General features: G+C 47.8%; 1 protein-coding gene across 2 annotated transcripts in view; it reads right to left on the bottom strand.

Moving 5' to 3' along the window:
- The window catches only part of PLEKHM3 (pleckstrin homology domain containing M3), a 137,044-nt gene that overhangs the window by 49,431 nt on the left and 71,937 nt on the right, over nucleotides 1-15,676 (bottom strand). The gene's annotated exons all lie outside the window — the stretch shown is intronic.

The following is a 15,676-nucleotide window of genomic DNA, read 5'->3' as shown; positions in this document are numbered from 1 at the left end:
CAGGAAGGTCTCCAAATTCTTCAGCCATCACTGGGGAATTGTACATTCTCCTCCCAGGACTCTACACGGTAGTGATGTTCGATAAGTGGTAGTTAGGGGTTGGACTTATGTTACTCTCCCAAACAACAGCTGCTTTCACAGTATTCTTTTATTTGTCGTCCTCACCTTTGCCCAGGGAAAGAATTAATACAGTGGGAGTCCCTGTCATTTTTCTACAGCTGTCAGGGAAGCACGTGCAATGATAGTTACAGAAGTAGAAACCTCATACTGTGGGCAGAAAAAGCCTTTCAAACAACGAGTTGGCTAATACAAAAAGAAATCGTTCAATGTTTCTGAGGCCTTGGTAATAAAGACCTCGTCTGCACTAAAAAGTCATTCTGGTATAACTATGTTGGCTAGGGGTGTGATTTTTTTTTTGAACCACTAAAAGCCTCAGTATGGACACAGCAAAGAATCCTGTGGCACCTTATAGACTAACAGACGTTTTGGAGCATGAGCTTTCTTGGGTGAATACCCACTTCTTCAGATGCATGGACACAGTTATACTGGTATAAAGGTGATTTATGCTGGTTATAGTAATTATTCTTCCCTTATGGAAGAAGCTAACACCAGCATAACCAATATAATTGCATTCAACCTAGCAGGAGTTGTACTACTGAAATTATACTGGGTAGAGCGGTAAAACTTTCTAATGTAGACAAGGCCTTATTTTCAAATCAGACCAAATACACACTTCAAATGTCCCGTGCTAAAAATTAAAACTAAAAATCCCAAGTAGTAAATTGGTGAAGCTACATTTTTATGAATCATACTTGAGCTCTGAACTAGTGGTATGGCTCTGCACTACCTTCCTAGGGATCTGGTATGATTTCCAGTCCTGGTCTCATACTTGGCCTTCTCCTAGAAGTCAGAAACAAGGAACGGTGGGTCTCTCTCTCTGATACAGGGCACAAAACTACCACTGGATTACCAGGCCAGATCTGGGCAGGTCACCTATCAGTAAGCAAATCAGGGAAGCAGCGTTGCCTAGTGGCTATCAACCTGGACTGGGACTCAGGAGACCTGGGTTCTATTCTTGGCTCTGCCACCGGCCTGCTCGGTGACCTTGAGCAAATCACTTTACCCCTCAAGCTCCTCAGCTTCCCCAGCGACAAAATATGGATCACCATACTGACCTTTATAATGTGCTTGGAGATCTATGGATGAAAAGTGCTGTGTAACAGCAGGTATTATTAAACAGCTAATCCATTCACCTGTGTCTTTGTGGCTACTTTTTGTTTCCCCATTCAGCAATTTAGTTACATAACAGCGGGCAAGGGGCTTGTCTACACAACAAGCTACTGCATGGCAAGCCAGGATGTGAATCTGCAGTGCACCAGCTTGCAGCACAGCAATGTCCCGCATGGACACAGCTACGCAGCAGTGCAAGTCCTGGAGTGCGCCGGGTGAAACTGGGATCCAAATCCACACTTTGTCAATGGATAGGGCTGTGCAGATATGAAGTTTTGGTTCAAGTCCATCTCTACTTTACAACAGACTTTCATGGGTTTCATGCAGTGTTTCCCCTCTGGCGTTCGGGAAAGAGTGAAGACCGGTATCATCTGAGTAGGATCAAAGAGTTGCAAACAGTGGCCACTGCCGTCAGTGGATAAAGATTGAAATCATTTGACAGGGAAATAACCCTTCATATTCCTGCCTCATGTTGGGTGACTGAGGCTGGGAAATAAAGCTCTTGTACTTCTGTGGATCACACCTTATTACATGGCGTTAGAAGAAAACAACCTTTGGCAAGAATGGATCAATTGAGCTACCTAAATCTTGCAGTCTAGAAGGCAATGGGGCACAGAGAACTGGTGGAGTCGACTGCCGCACTTTTGAAGCAGGAGGTATTGCGAGAAATCAGAGATGGTGAAACCCTCCGTTGCACATGGGAGGTCCAGGAGCATTAGAGAGCTCCACTGATTTAGTGGGAGCATGAAGGAAAAACAAGCTGCTAAACACAGTCACTCAAAAATGTTAAGGATACCGTGAACTACTCAAGAACGTTATTTAGGAAAGGCAAATTTTCCTTACAAGGAACAAGATGTCAGGTAAGACCATAGACCCTTCTGTTACAGATCTGTGTCATGAAGTTAAGTCTTGTGAGTCTGAGCAGACAACAAATGGACTAAGTGACTGAATTACTTATTGTAAGAAACAGACTTGACTTTGCAAAGGTCTGTGCGTCTCACATGGAAATGGTAAGAAGCAGGGAGAGAACTGAAATGCATCTAGTTAAAAATACATACCAAGACAGACTGCAAAGGGAAACAAACGGCACATCAGATTGGTTTGCGATCAGCATGAAGGCAGTCATAACAGAATGCAAAGGTGTCCTGGGCAAGGAATATACTCATTGGGGCCGACTCTGTGGGTGCTCTGGGGCTCCTCCCCTGAGCATGCTGCGTCCCCGCTTCTCCTCCCAGGTTTGCCACCGCAAAACAGCTGTTTTGCAGCATAACAAGCTGTGGGAGGAAGGGCGGAGGAGCGGGAACGTGGCGCGCTCAGGGGAGAAGGCAGGGAAGAGGTGGGGCCAGGGCAGGGATTTGGGGAAGTGATCCAATAGGGTGTCATAAACAGATAGTTAAGGGTTAATGGAACAGGAGTACTTCATGTCTCTTTTGACTGTAAAGGGTTAACAAGTTCAGTAAGCCTGGCTGTCACCTGACCAGAGGACCAATCAGAGGACAGGATACTTTCAAATCTTGAGGGAGGGAAGTTTTTGTGTGTGCTGTTAGTGTTTGGTTGTTGTTCACTCTGGGGGCTCAGAGGGACCAGATGTGCAACCAGGTTTCTCTCCAATCTCCCTGATACAGGCTCTTATAAATTCAAAATAGTAAGTACTAGGTAGATGAGGTGAGTTAGGCTTGTGTTTGTTTTCTTTATTTGCAAATGTGTATTTGGCTGGAAGCAGTTCAAATTTGTATTTTGCTGAAAGGATTTTAATTTGTACTTGTATACTTAGGCTGGGAGGGTATTCCCAGTGTCTATAGCTGAAAGACCCTGTAACACATTCCATCTTAAATTTACAAAGATAATTTTTACTGTTTTTTCTTTCTTTAATTAAAAGTTTTTCTTGTTTAAGAACCTGATTGTTTTTTTATTCTGGTGAGACCCCAGGGGACTAAGTCTGGATCCACCAGGGAATTGGTGGGGAGAAAGGAGGGAAGGGGGAGAGAATGGTTAATTTTCTCTCTGTGTTAGGATTACTTTCTCTCTCAGGGAGAGTCTGGGAGAGAGAGAGAGAAGGAGCAGGGAAGGTGAATTTTTCTCTCTGTTTTTAGATTCAAGGAGTTTGAATCACAGTGATCTTCCAGGGTAAGCCCGGGAGGGGAAGTCTGGGAGAGGCAATGGTGAGGGAAAGGAACTTGTGTTAAGATCCAGAGGGTCTGGGTCTTGGGGGTCCCCACACAAGGTTTTGGGGGGACCAGAGTGTACCAGGCACTGGAATTCCTGGTTGGTGGCAGCGCTACAAGTACTAAGCTGGTAATTGAGCTTAGAGGAATTCATGCTGGTACCCCATCTTTTGGACACTAAGGTTCAGAGTGGGGATTATACCATGACATAGGGGCAGGGAGGGGGTGGAGTTGGGGTGAGGACTTTGGGGAAGGGGGCTGGTGCAGGAGGGGGCGGGGCAGGGGTGGAGTTGGGGCATGAGCCCTCACCGGCACCAGGAGAAGTTGGCGCCTACGGATATACTGAGTCAATCTTGCAATGAACGTAACTATTTTGCAAAAGTGTGTTGCACAAATTGCAAAGCAAATACAAAACCAAAAATACATCCATGGACCTGCAGCTACAGGGCAGAGTGCTAATGATGAGGAAGCAAATAGAATTCTTGGTGGGGTCCATTAATAAATGTACAATGCAAGGTTCTACAACAGATTGAGGTGTGACGAGGGAATGAAACGAACCAAAACAGCAGTTAGAAACCCAAAGAAAATACATGCGAAAAGTATTGAGGGTCTGATAAGAACTTTAACAACAACATAAAATTCATTCGAAATTACACTGGAAGCCACTGAAGAGATTTTAGAAACAGGGACAAATATAGATCTGGACAATATTTTGTACCAACTGCAATTTCTGGACAAAATCAAGGCAAAAGACTGGAAATTAAAACATCAGTGAATCCAAAAAATAATAAAAGCTCCTCATTTAATTTTGCTCTATTGGTCCTCAGAAACAGGTATTGTAGGCTGAGATTTTCCAAGCTGCTTAAGAGAAGCTTGGATTAAAAGTAATGGAAATTGAGGTATCCAAATTCCCTGGGCAGCTTTGAAATGTTTAGCCTCAATGTTTTGGACAAGTTGTAAAACCAAGGTTTTGACCATTTGTGGCTATTAAAGATTCCGCAGCACTCTTCTCAAATAGGGATATGTCCTAGCTATATTTCAGCTGAAGGAATTACATTCTATCTACCTAATTCCTATCTGCAGTTTTATATGGATAGGATATTCTTCACTTCCTGTCCTAAACTGTTGCACAGACAGGTGTGTTCAGCTTACCAGAGATAAAGACATTTCAGTTGTGGGTTAAGTAATCCCTGTATGTCCTCTGCTATAGGTTAAGGGCCAACCACAAAAAAGTTTTCCAAAAACTAAATCCAAAGAGAACACTGCACTTTGGACTTGTCCGTAGTAGATTTTAAAACTGATCCCTAAGAAGTCAGGCCTAAGATGTCAGCATTTTGAACCAGCTAACGACATTTCAGTCTAACTAGGATTTATTTTATTAACACACCCGACCCTATTCTTCTGATCACGCAGGCAGTCAGTCAACACAATAATAACATTGGCAGGAACTGTATTGTGTGTCAAAGTCTTCACAGCATTGCTTCTGCTAAGAAAAATAATTAGCTAGTGAAAGGTTGTATTTTTCAGGTTATTGAAAGACAAGTCTGTAACTCCTATTAGATAGTAGTTGTCAATGACTGATATCAGTGAGTATTCATAAGATCACTGAAGTACAGGCAACACTCTCGCACATGTGTAATAAAAACCAAAATGAAGACTACTCCACTTACTAGTATGTCATTGTCATAAACAGATAGTTAAGGGTTAATGTCTCTCTTACCTGTAAAGGGTTAACAAACAGGGACCCCAAACACCTGACCAGAGGACCAATCAGAAGACAAGATACTTTCAAATCTCATGGGAGGGAAGCCTTTGTTTGTGTTTTTTGGGGTTGGCTTTGTTCTCTCTGGGTCCAGAGGTGCAACCAGGTTTCTGCCAATCTCCCTGCTAAAGTCTCTTATCTATTTAGAATTGTGAGTAAGAAAAGGCGGTCATAGTCTTTTAATTTGTTTTTTTTTCCATTTACATATGTGTACTTGCTGGAAGTAGCTTAAATTGTGTTTCTGCTGGAGAAAGTTTCTTTCTATTGTTTGTAAGTTGAAAGACCCTGTAACTGTTTACCATCTAAAGTGCAGAGATAAACCTTTTACTTTTTTTTCATTCTTTTTTATTAAAAGTTTTGCTTTTAAGACCTGTTTAATTTTTTTCTCCTAGTTAAGGTTCAAGGGAATTGGTTGGGAGAAGGGAAGGATAAATTTTCTCTTTTGTGTTATATTCACGCAGTTTGTATTGCCTCTGGGTGAGGGGGAAGGTAACACTCCCCTCGGTGTGGTGATTCAAAAAGTTGAATCAGGCGATCTCCTAGTGTTCCCAGGGCGGGAAGGAGCTGGGAGGAAGAAGGGAGGGGGGGAGGGAATGGCTTATTTCCCTTTGTTGTGAGGCTCAAGGAATCTGCGTCTTGGGGTCCCCTGGGAAGGTTTTGGGGGGACCAGAGGGTATCAGGCCCTAAAAATTCCTGATTGGTGGCAGCCTATCAGATCTAAGCTGGTAATTAAGCTTAGGGGAATTCATGCTAGTACCCATATTTTGGACGCTAAGGTCCAGAATTGGGAATTATACTTGTCATTATTTAAGGTGACCTCAGCCAATCGAGACCACAGTGACAGACATTCCTTTCCTGTTCCCATCTCTCTTTTTTGGATCATGTATTAGCCTGCAACTTACACTCCAAAATTAATGTGCTTACTGTTATGTGCCAGTGGCCAGTGCTGGAGAGAAAGCGAAATACCACTCCTTCCTCCCAATTCCATCTTGAGAGAAAGAAGCTGGCAATGCCTTCCAGCTCTTAGGTAAGACTAACACACACACACACACACACTGCCATGAGCATGTGAACAGGAGCTCAAATGAGAGGAGTACTTATTTCTATTACCATAGAAACTGGGCCCTGGAAAAGCAAAGCTGGTCTGGTTTCATATTTCTCTGATCCCTCTATTGATGATAAAAATGTATTCTTGTTGAATCAGGATGGAGATGAACAGCTGAGCAGCTGAAGTCTGCATCTGCAGCAGCACCGCCAACCGCATTAGAAAATGGTAGAACCTGAGCCTTTGAGGGGCTGAGAATGTCCAGTGTGGAGCGTGGGACACCCTCAAATCCCACTGAAGCCGAGAAGGGTTGAGGGCACTCCACCTGGGAGGCTGCAGCCTATGAAAGGGTTTAAAAGTTGGTGGCACAGTCCATGCACTGGGCAGTTTTAAACAAATGTGCTGTGACCATGTCAGAGCTGAACAGGAGGCAGTTTCAAACACATGGTGCAGCACATGACAGCACAAGGGAGATCTAACAGTGGAGCTGCACTATGTCCATTAGCCAAATTGTTTAAATTTGGACGGTGAAACAACTTTCCAAAATGCTTTAGTTTATTAAACAGTCTTGTCTGACCTGTCACTCCCTCTTTGCTCAGGCGCTAGGGGGCTCCACAATTCAATCAAGGCAAAACCAACACCATCCTTATTAAAATGCAAGCATTGAAAACAAACAGATGAGGTTTTAATACAAACAGAAGGATGGGTGAAGAGTGAGTAGGGAAGAATAAAATATAGGGTCAACACGGATCATGTTCATAAACTAATGTTTTTGAAATAAAAGACTCAATCTTAAGAAGTCCACCATCAACTCAAAAAAAAAATCACACTTCTCCCTCAAAACTGAGCACCTTGTATAGAGACAACGCATAATGGCTGATAGGGTTATACCTGAAAAACATCAGTGAAAAGGATCTGCATTAGCTATTAGCCAGGACAGGCAGGGATGGTGTCCCTAGCCTCTGTTTGCCAGAAGCTGAGAATGGGACACAGGGGATGGATCACTTGATAATTACCTGTTCTGTTCATTCCCTCTGGGGAACCTGGCACTGGCCACTGTCGGAAGACAGGATACTGTGCTAGATGGACCTTTGGTTTAACCCAGTATGGCCATTCTTATGTTCTTATGTACATTTTAAACTGAATGACAAATTAATTCCTTTTTGAGTGTTAGTAGCTGGACTTTGTACTGCACATTATTGAGAAAATGTGGCTCCACCTCCTGTGGAATTGCGGTATAGTAAAGTACACACACACACACACACACACACACACACACACTGCTAAAAAGAGGCCAGGTATTTCAAAATGTTGTCATCCTTTTTAGAATACTCGGAAGAGAAGGGTTCCACAGCCAGCATGCCAGAATCTTTAGCTAGGTTCTTTGAATACTTACCTGATCCTGAACAAGTAATAAGTAGTGTACAACAGAGCATGTTAACATTTTATTGCAACTTTGCATTAATAAAAAACAGTGATAGATGTTTGCTTTGGGTATGTAACAGTGCTTTGGGTATAGTCTGTTTCATTGCTCCTGTGCGGAGTCGCTTATGTCTCAGTCCTGCAAAGACTGAAGCGTGGGCTTGGATCTTTGCAAGTTCAGGGCTCTTATTTTCTCCCTTGATGTAAAGCTTCTTTATAAACATCAAAAATGGGAGTGATAAAAACACTTATAAAATTATGGTGAAAGGAATATCAAAATACTCAGGTCATCTCACTTTAAAGGGCGCTCTATGGGAATTTAAAAAAAATTAATCAATTAAAAAAAAATTCAAATCAACCGTGCCCTTCTCAATCACCTTTCAAAAGTGGGGAGACCAGAATAGAGATGGGGAGACAGATGGCAAATTCCACACCAGCATGTCCTGAGGCTCACTGCAGCAAAGACCTGATCTCCTGCTGCCTCAGGATCTGACACTGGGATACCTGAAAGGCAAGTGGTTTCTGAGTGCAGCACCACACTAAAAGCTTGTCCTACGCTTTTAGGTAATTTGGAGACACCACACAGTCTCATCTACGCTGCGAGATGGAACGGTGTTTTAAACTGCACCAGAGGACGGCTGTGTTGTCACCAGACTGTCAATCATGGTTAAGTTTGTGGTGTACAACCTAAGTTCAACGCTAATAAGTCTTTTAGATTTGCCACTTCCTGGGAACAATGAAATCAGAAGTCCTCCTGGTTTCAAAGTCTCCACAATGTTTTACCATAATGTGCTTGAAACAAACTGAACCTTAGGAGACATTAACTCCAACTGAGGGGAAGACTTTAGCATTCTGTGCAGTCTTCTAAGTTTCCCAATTGGTGATTTTTTTTTTTATTTTTTTTTTACAATGCTATGTAATCTGCAGAGCAACAGTCATGCAAGACATTTCATCCTTGCCCTTGGTGTGATCTTATCTGGTAAGTATCTGCCCAAACAAAAGGTTATCTTGTAATGTCCTTCTGGAAATAGATCACTGATAAGTTTTTGCTTTTTGCATTTAGGCAAAGTTGCTGTTTGTAGCCAGGGCGCTTTGTTAACCGTAAGTAATTGTTCTGCATTTAAAGTCTGTTTATCATCAGCTCCAGTAATTTTTCTCCACTGGGTTAAATACCCTGACAGCTCTGCTAAAGCTACAGCAATTAATCTGCCCCAACCTGACACTCTGGCTGAAGTACAAATGTGATAAGCAGAGCAAACTCTTCTTTTCACACTGCAATCAAAAGAAATCAAGTTAGGTGGCAGATGAGCACAATCAAGCCTTTTGTATCAAAAAAGTTCGCTAAGAAGCCAGAAAAAAAGATTGTCATCACTATGTCATGTGCCAGCCAGCGGTGTCTTGTTTGACCAGGTTTAGAACGTTTTGACCTGATGGGCTTGTGATGAGGAGTGGGAGAGGAAGCGGAGAGGAGGATTAAGAGGAAAAAGTGTGATTCCTAGATCCTATTTTTCCTAATAGATGCTTGAAAATCCTTAAAATGTGAGAATAATAGTGGGCAGGGGAAAAAAAAAAGTTTTAACATGATGCAAGGTAGATCTTATTCTATTCTCAATCATACTGTGTCACATTTTTCAGTAGTCCCATTTAACCTGAACAATTACAGGAGAGTTTAAGTTAATTTCCACTCATCCCAAATATGCATGCAGGATAAAGGACTGCATTAGGCTTCCAAGCAGACGCACAGGGTCTTTTTACTAGATTTTACGTCACAATTCATCTGGAGTGCAATTTGTCGATAAAATTAAGGTACAGATTAAGTAAAGTGTGGTGTTTTTCCCTGCTGACAATTCTTGTGATTCTATTGTGAGTCTTTAGCTATGTGGCGTTCTTCTGAAAGCCCCAGCTCCAGCAGTCACGTTATTAAGGGAGAAGCTCAACTTAAATGAAAGTCTGTAAGAAAAGCTGGTCAATGTGAACCTTGAAGACTTAGAAAGCAAAAGGCGAATTAAGTTGCATGTATATTATTTAAATCTCATGATTTTTAAGCCAATCTCATGATCTGGGGGGACTGACTCATGGTTATTGAATTCTAGAGGTTGTCCATACTGGTGCATGTAAGCAGCTTCGCGCATACCACCCAGAAGTACGTTGTCTAATTATCTTTTAGAAACCACCAATCCCTGGATATCTTTCATAGGTAAGGATGGTTAGATGTATTTCAAAATATGTCGGTGTAAGATGTGGATTGGCCTACCAATCCATTACATCGGAAATTCTCTTGTTATAGAAACGGTACTGAAAACTAAACTGATTTATATGTATTTTGACCAGGCCCATCAGGCCGAGCAAATGGAAACTGTCATTGATTTCAGATAATGGTTAATCATATGATATTACACTTACTGTAGGCTGGAATGTTAGAAATCTATTTGCTCTAGTCCAGACTGAACTAGTAGTGGAGGAGTTCAGGAAAAAGACAGTTACTCACCTTTGTAACTGTTGTTCTTCGAGATGTGTTGCTCATATCCATTCCAATTAGGTGTGCGCGCTGTGCGTGCACACTCATCGGAAGATTTTTACCCTAGCAACTCCGATGGGTCGGCAGGTCGCCCCCTGGAGTGGCGCCGCCATGGCACTGGATATATACCCCTGCTGACCCGTCTGCTCCTCAGTTCCTTCTTGCCGGCTACTTCGACAGTGGGGAAGGAGGGCGGGTGTGGAATGGATATGAGCAACACATCTCGAAGAACAACAGTTACAAAGGTGAGTAACCGTCTTTTCTTCTTCGAGTGATTGCTCATATCCATTCCAGTTAGGTGATTCCCAAGCCTTACCTAGGCGGTGGGGTCGGAGTGAGATGTCGCAGAGTGCAATATGGCGGAGCCGAAGGCTGCGTCATCCCTAGACTGCTGAACCAGGGCATAGTGGGAGGCAAAAGTGTGGACCGAGGACCAGGTCACTGCATGGCAGATTTCATGAATGGGCACGTGCGCGAGGAAAGCAGCTGATGATGCTTGAGCCCTGGTGGAGTGCGCAGTCACGTGGCCCGATGGGACATGAGCCAAGTCGTAACAGGCGTGGATGCACGACGTTACCCAGGAGGAAATGCGCTGCGAGGAGACAGGAAGCCCTTTGATCCGCTCAGCCACCGCGACAAAGACTTGGGGGGGTTCTGTGGAATGGCTTAGTTCATTCTATATAAAAAGCAAGCGCTCTACGAAATTCTAGGGAGTGTAGCTGCTGCTCCCTGCGAGTCAAATGCGGTTTTGGGAAGAAAACAGGGAGGAAGATCTCCTGGTTAACGTGGAAGGCCAATACCACCTTGGGAAGAAAGGTCGGATGCGGTCGCAACTGCACCTTGTCTCTGTGGAACACCGTATACAGGGGGTCCACCGTGAGGGCCCGAAGTTCCGAAACCTGTCTCGCGGACGTGATGGCCACCAGGAAAGCGGTTTTCCAGGAGAGGTAGAGAAGAGAGCAAGTTGCTAACGGTTCAAACGGGGGGGAGACATGAGTCTGGCAAGAACCAGGTTAAGGTCCCAGGTTGGGGCAGGGCGGCGTACCTGAGGGTAGAGGCGCTCTAGGCCCTTAAGGAACCTAGACACCATTGGATGGGAAAACATCGAGCGGCCATCCTCTCCTGGGTGGAATGTAGAGATGGCCGCCAAGTGAACCCTCAGAGATGATACCGCCAAGCCCTGTTGTTTGAGGGACCAGAAGTAATCCAAGATGTTAGATATGGATAGCTCGGCGGGAAGGAAGTTCCGCTCCATGGACCAGCACGCGAAGCGCTTCCACTTGGCGAAATATGTAGCTCTAGTGGAAGGCTTCCTGCTACCCAGGAGTACCTGCTGCACCGGGGTGGAGCAACGCAGCTCAGAGCGAATCAGCCACGCAGGAGCCACGCCATGAGGTGGAGCGACTGAAGGTCCGGGTGACGGAGCTTGCCGTGGTCCTGGGTAATCAGGTCCAAGTGAAGAGGCAGGGGAACAGGGTCGGCTATGGACAGGTCTAGCAGCATGGTGTACCAGTGCTGTCGGGGCCATGCTGGAGCTATCATGATCAAGCGGGCTTTGTCCCTGCGTGCTTTCAGTAGGACCCTGTGGACGAGTGGAAACGGTGGAAAGGCGTAGAGCAGGTGCGTCGTCCACGGCACAAGGAAGGCATCCGCCATTGAACCCGGTGAGAGGCCTTGAAAGGAGCAGGACATCTGGCATTTCCTGTTCCCATGGGATGCAAAGAGGTCCATCCGGGGAAACCCCCACTTCCGGAAGAGTGAAAGCGCAACATCCGGGCGAAGCGACCGTTCGTGGAACAGGAAGGATCTGCTGAGGCGATCCGCCAGCACGTTCCGAACTCCTGGGAGAAAGGACGCGCCAAGGTGTATGGAATGGGCTATGCAGAAGTCCCATAGCTGTAAGGTTTCCTGGCACAGGGGGGGAAGATCTCGTGCCACCCTGTTTGTTTATATAGTGCATGGCTGTTGTGTTGTCGGTGAATACCGATACACAACGGCCCTGCAAGTGTTGTCGGAACGTCTGACAAGCGAGGCGGACTGCTCTCAGCTCCCGGACATTGATGTGGAGGTCCAGTTCGCGAGGTGACCTACGGTCTTGGGTGCGTAGGTGCCCGAGGTGAGCTCCCCAACCGAGGGATGATGCGTCCGTTGTCAGGGACGCCGAGGGCTGGGGCGGGTGGAACGGGAGCCCCACACACACAATGGAGGGATCCAGCCACCACTGGAAGGAGTCTAGCACGAGGGAATGGTGACGACCATGTCCATAGGATCCCTGGCTGGACGGTATTACGAGTTGAGCCAGGATTGGAGGGGCTGTAGGCGCAGTCTTGCGTAGTTCGTTACGAACGTGCAGGCCGCCATGTGGCCCAAGAGAGCGAGGCAAGTGCAGCACCGCTTGCAGCCTCCGGATGATGGCCGTGAGAGCCTGGAACCGTGGCAGTGGTAGGCAGGCTTTGGCAAGAGTCGAATCCAAGGTGGCGCCGATAAACTCTTTCCTCTGAGTGGGGATTAGAGTCGATTTTTCCATATTGATCATTAGACCTAGATGTAGGAAAAGGTTCTTGACAATGCGGACGTGACTGAGGACTCGCGTCTCAGAGGTCCCGCGGATAAGTCAGTCGTCTAGATACAGAAAGACATGTATCCGACTGCGGCGAAGGTGGGCGGCGACTACAGCCATACACTTGGTGAACACCCTTGGGGCTGTAGAGAGGCTGAACGGGAGGACCGCGAACTGAAAATGCTGCCGGTTGACCACGAACCGGAGGAACCTCTTGTGAGGCGGAAAGATGGCTATGTGGAAGTAGGCATCTTGCATGTCGAGGGCGGCATACCAGTCTCCAGGATCCAGGGATGGGATAATGGTCCCCAGAGATACCATACGGAACTTCAACTTTACCATGTATCTGTTGAGTTCCCGCAGATCGACGATTGGTCTGAGACCTCCCTTTGCCTTGGGGATCAGGAAGTAGCGGGAATAAAACCCCTTGCCCCGTTCCTGCTCTGGTACCTTCTCTATGGCTCCGGGAGGAGCGCTTGCACCTCCTGTAGGAGGAGTTGCTCGTGAGAGGGGTCCCTGAAGAGGGACGAGGGTGAAAGGGGGGGTTTGAAATAAATTGCAGATGGTATCCAAGTTCCAACGTGCATAGGATCCAACGATCTGATGTTAGCTGGGACCACGCAGGGAGGAAGAAGGAAAGCCAGTTGGAAGAGAGCGGGGACGGATCCTTTAAAGAAACTGGTACAACACCCTTGGGCGCACCTTCAAAAGGAAGGTTTTGGCCCGGGGGAGGCTTGGAGGAGCTTTGGTTCTGGCCCCCTTGGTTGTCTGATTGTCTCCGGCGGCCGTTTCTGCCTCGCTGTCTGGCAAAGTCTTGTCTCTGCCGGGGTTGAGGGTAAGGGCGGTGCTGTTGGGGTCGGAAGGGCCTGCGCTGCGTTACAGGCGTGTGCATCCCTAACGAAAGCATAATGACCCTGTTGTCTTTTAGGCTCTGCAGCCTAGGATCAGTTTTGTCCGAGAACAGCCCTTGACCCTCGAATAGAAGGTCCTGAATCGTGTGCTGGAGCTCCGGGGGGAGGCCGGAGACCTGCAGCCACGAGATACGGCGCATAGTTACACCAGAGGCCAGAGTCCTGGCGTCTGAGTCTGTGGCGTCCAGAGAAGCTTGGAGGGAAGTTCTCGTGACCTTTTTCCCCTCGTCGAGGATTGCTGAGAACTCCTGCTGTGCATCCTGCGGAAGCAACTCCTTAAATTTGTCCACCGCCGCCCAGGCTTGCTGGTTGGATACCCAGAGCTGGAGAGCTCCCGCAGAGTAAACTTTAAGCCCAAGCAAGTCTATACACCTCGCATCCTTCGATTTAGGGGCTGGGGCCTGCTGGCCATGGCGCTCCCTCTCGTTAACCGACTGGACGACGAGGGAGTAAGGAGGAGGATGTACATATAGATATTCATAGCCCTTTGAGGGCACCATGTACTTGCGCTCTACTCCTCACGCAGCGGGCGGAACAGAGGCCGGAGACTGCCATATTGTAGTGGCATTGGCCTGTATGGTTTTGATAAATGGGAGAGCCACTCTAGTGGGGGCATCGGATGACAGTATGTCCACCACTGGATCTTGGACCTCTAGGACCTCCTCGGCTTGCAAGTTCATGTTCTGTGCAACACGCCTGAGGAGGTCCTGGTTGGCCCTGAGGTCAACTGGAGGAGGGCTGGCAGAAGAGGTTCCAGCCACTGCCTCGTCAGGGGAGGACGAAGATGAGAGACCTGGAACGAGCGGGTCTGAAGAGGGCTCTGCCTGAAGCATCGTGTCCGTCTCCCTGGGGAGCTCGGAGTCCTGTGGCTGGGTCACTCCTTCCTCCATAGCAGGAGGAGGAGGGTGGGTAATCGTGGCCTCCGGTGCCCTGTGTTCCGAGGCCGTCGAACGCGGTGAACCTGGGGGAGGGCCTTGGGCTTGATGGTACGCCCAGGGCATCCAGAATCCCCACTGCTGCGGACCATGATCCTGAGGCTGGGGCTCGCTGAACAAGGCAGCAGGCATGTCGGTGTCCAGGGCGTATACACTGTCCGCCTGAGAGGACAGGGACGGCTGTCGGGACAGCCAAGGAGGAACCGAGCGAGGCTGGTATGAGTCCCTCGCTCCCGTCGTTGGAGACCTCCTCGGTGCCGGGGATCGGTACCGGGAATCGTATCGGTGCCAAGACCGAGACCGGCACCTGCAACCAGCGCGGTGCCGGGAGGTCGACCTGGATCTCGATTGTCTACGACGGGGTCGGCTGCAACAGTCTCAGTGCCGGGAGCGGTACCGAGAGTACCAACCGGGATGAGAGGTGGATCTGCGCCGCGAGTACGACCAGTGCCGCCTGGGTGAGCGGTGCCGGGACTGCGAGCGGCGTCGAGATCGGGACCGACCGCGAGACCTGGAGTGGTGCCGAGACCTGGATCGGGATCGGTGGCGGCTCGTTGACTCTAGCGAAGGAGGCCTCATAGTGGCAGGCTTGCCTCTGGAATGGAGACCCGCACCGGCGGTGCCGGGGGTTGAGGCAGGGCCAATTCAGTCATGGCAATAAGGTCCCTGGCCGAGGAGAATGTCTCCGGCATGGAGGGGACCGTCAGCTCGACCACAGGTCTCACCGGGGAGCTCTCCTGGACCGGACTCGACGGCCCTCTCAGGACCGGAGTCGACGGTACCACAGTCGGTGCCGCAGCAGGGGTAGCTGCCGGGCGATCTGGGCGAGTCTGCACCAAAGGTGTGGAAGAAGTTGAAGGCCTTCGGTCAGGTCCCTGCACAAGAGAAGGCCGGTGCCGAGGTGTCTTGGCGGGGCTGGTGCAGTCCGGTGCCGGAGAAGCGCTGTCAGCGCTCGGTGCCGAGGACGGAGGGTTAAGGGCTGCCTCCATAAGGAGAGTCTTTAACCGAGAGTCCCTCTCCCTTTTAGTCCGCAGCTTAAAGGCCTTGCAAATGTGGCACTTGTTGGAGATATGCGATTCCCCGAGGCACTTTAAGCAAGAGTGGGCATCAGCTTTTTACAGGCTGAGC

The sequence above is a fragment of the Gopherus evgoodei genome, chromosome 11 (genome assembly GCF_007399415.2).
Source record: "Gopherus evgoodei ecotype Sinaloan lineage chromosome 11, rGopEvg1_v1.p, whole genome shotgun sequence".
NCBI lineage: Eukaryota > Metazoa > Chordata > Testudines > Testudinidae > Gopherus > Gopherus evgoodei.
Note: the sequence above shows the minus strand (reverse complement) of the source record. Positions and strands in the feature narration are given on the sequence as shown.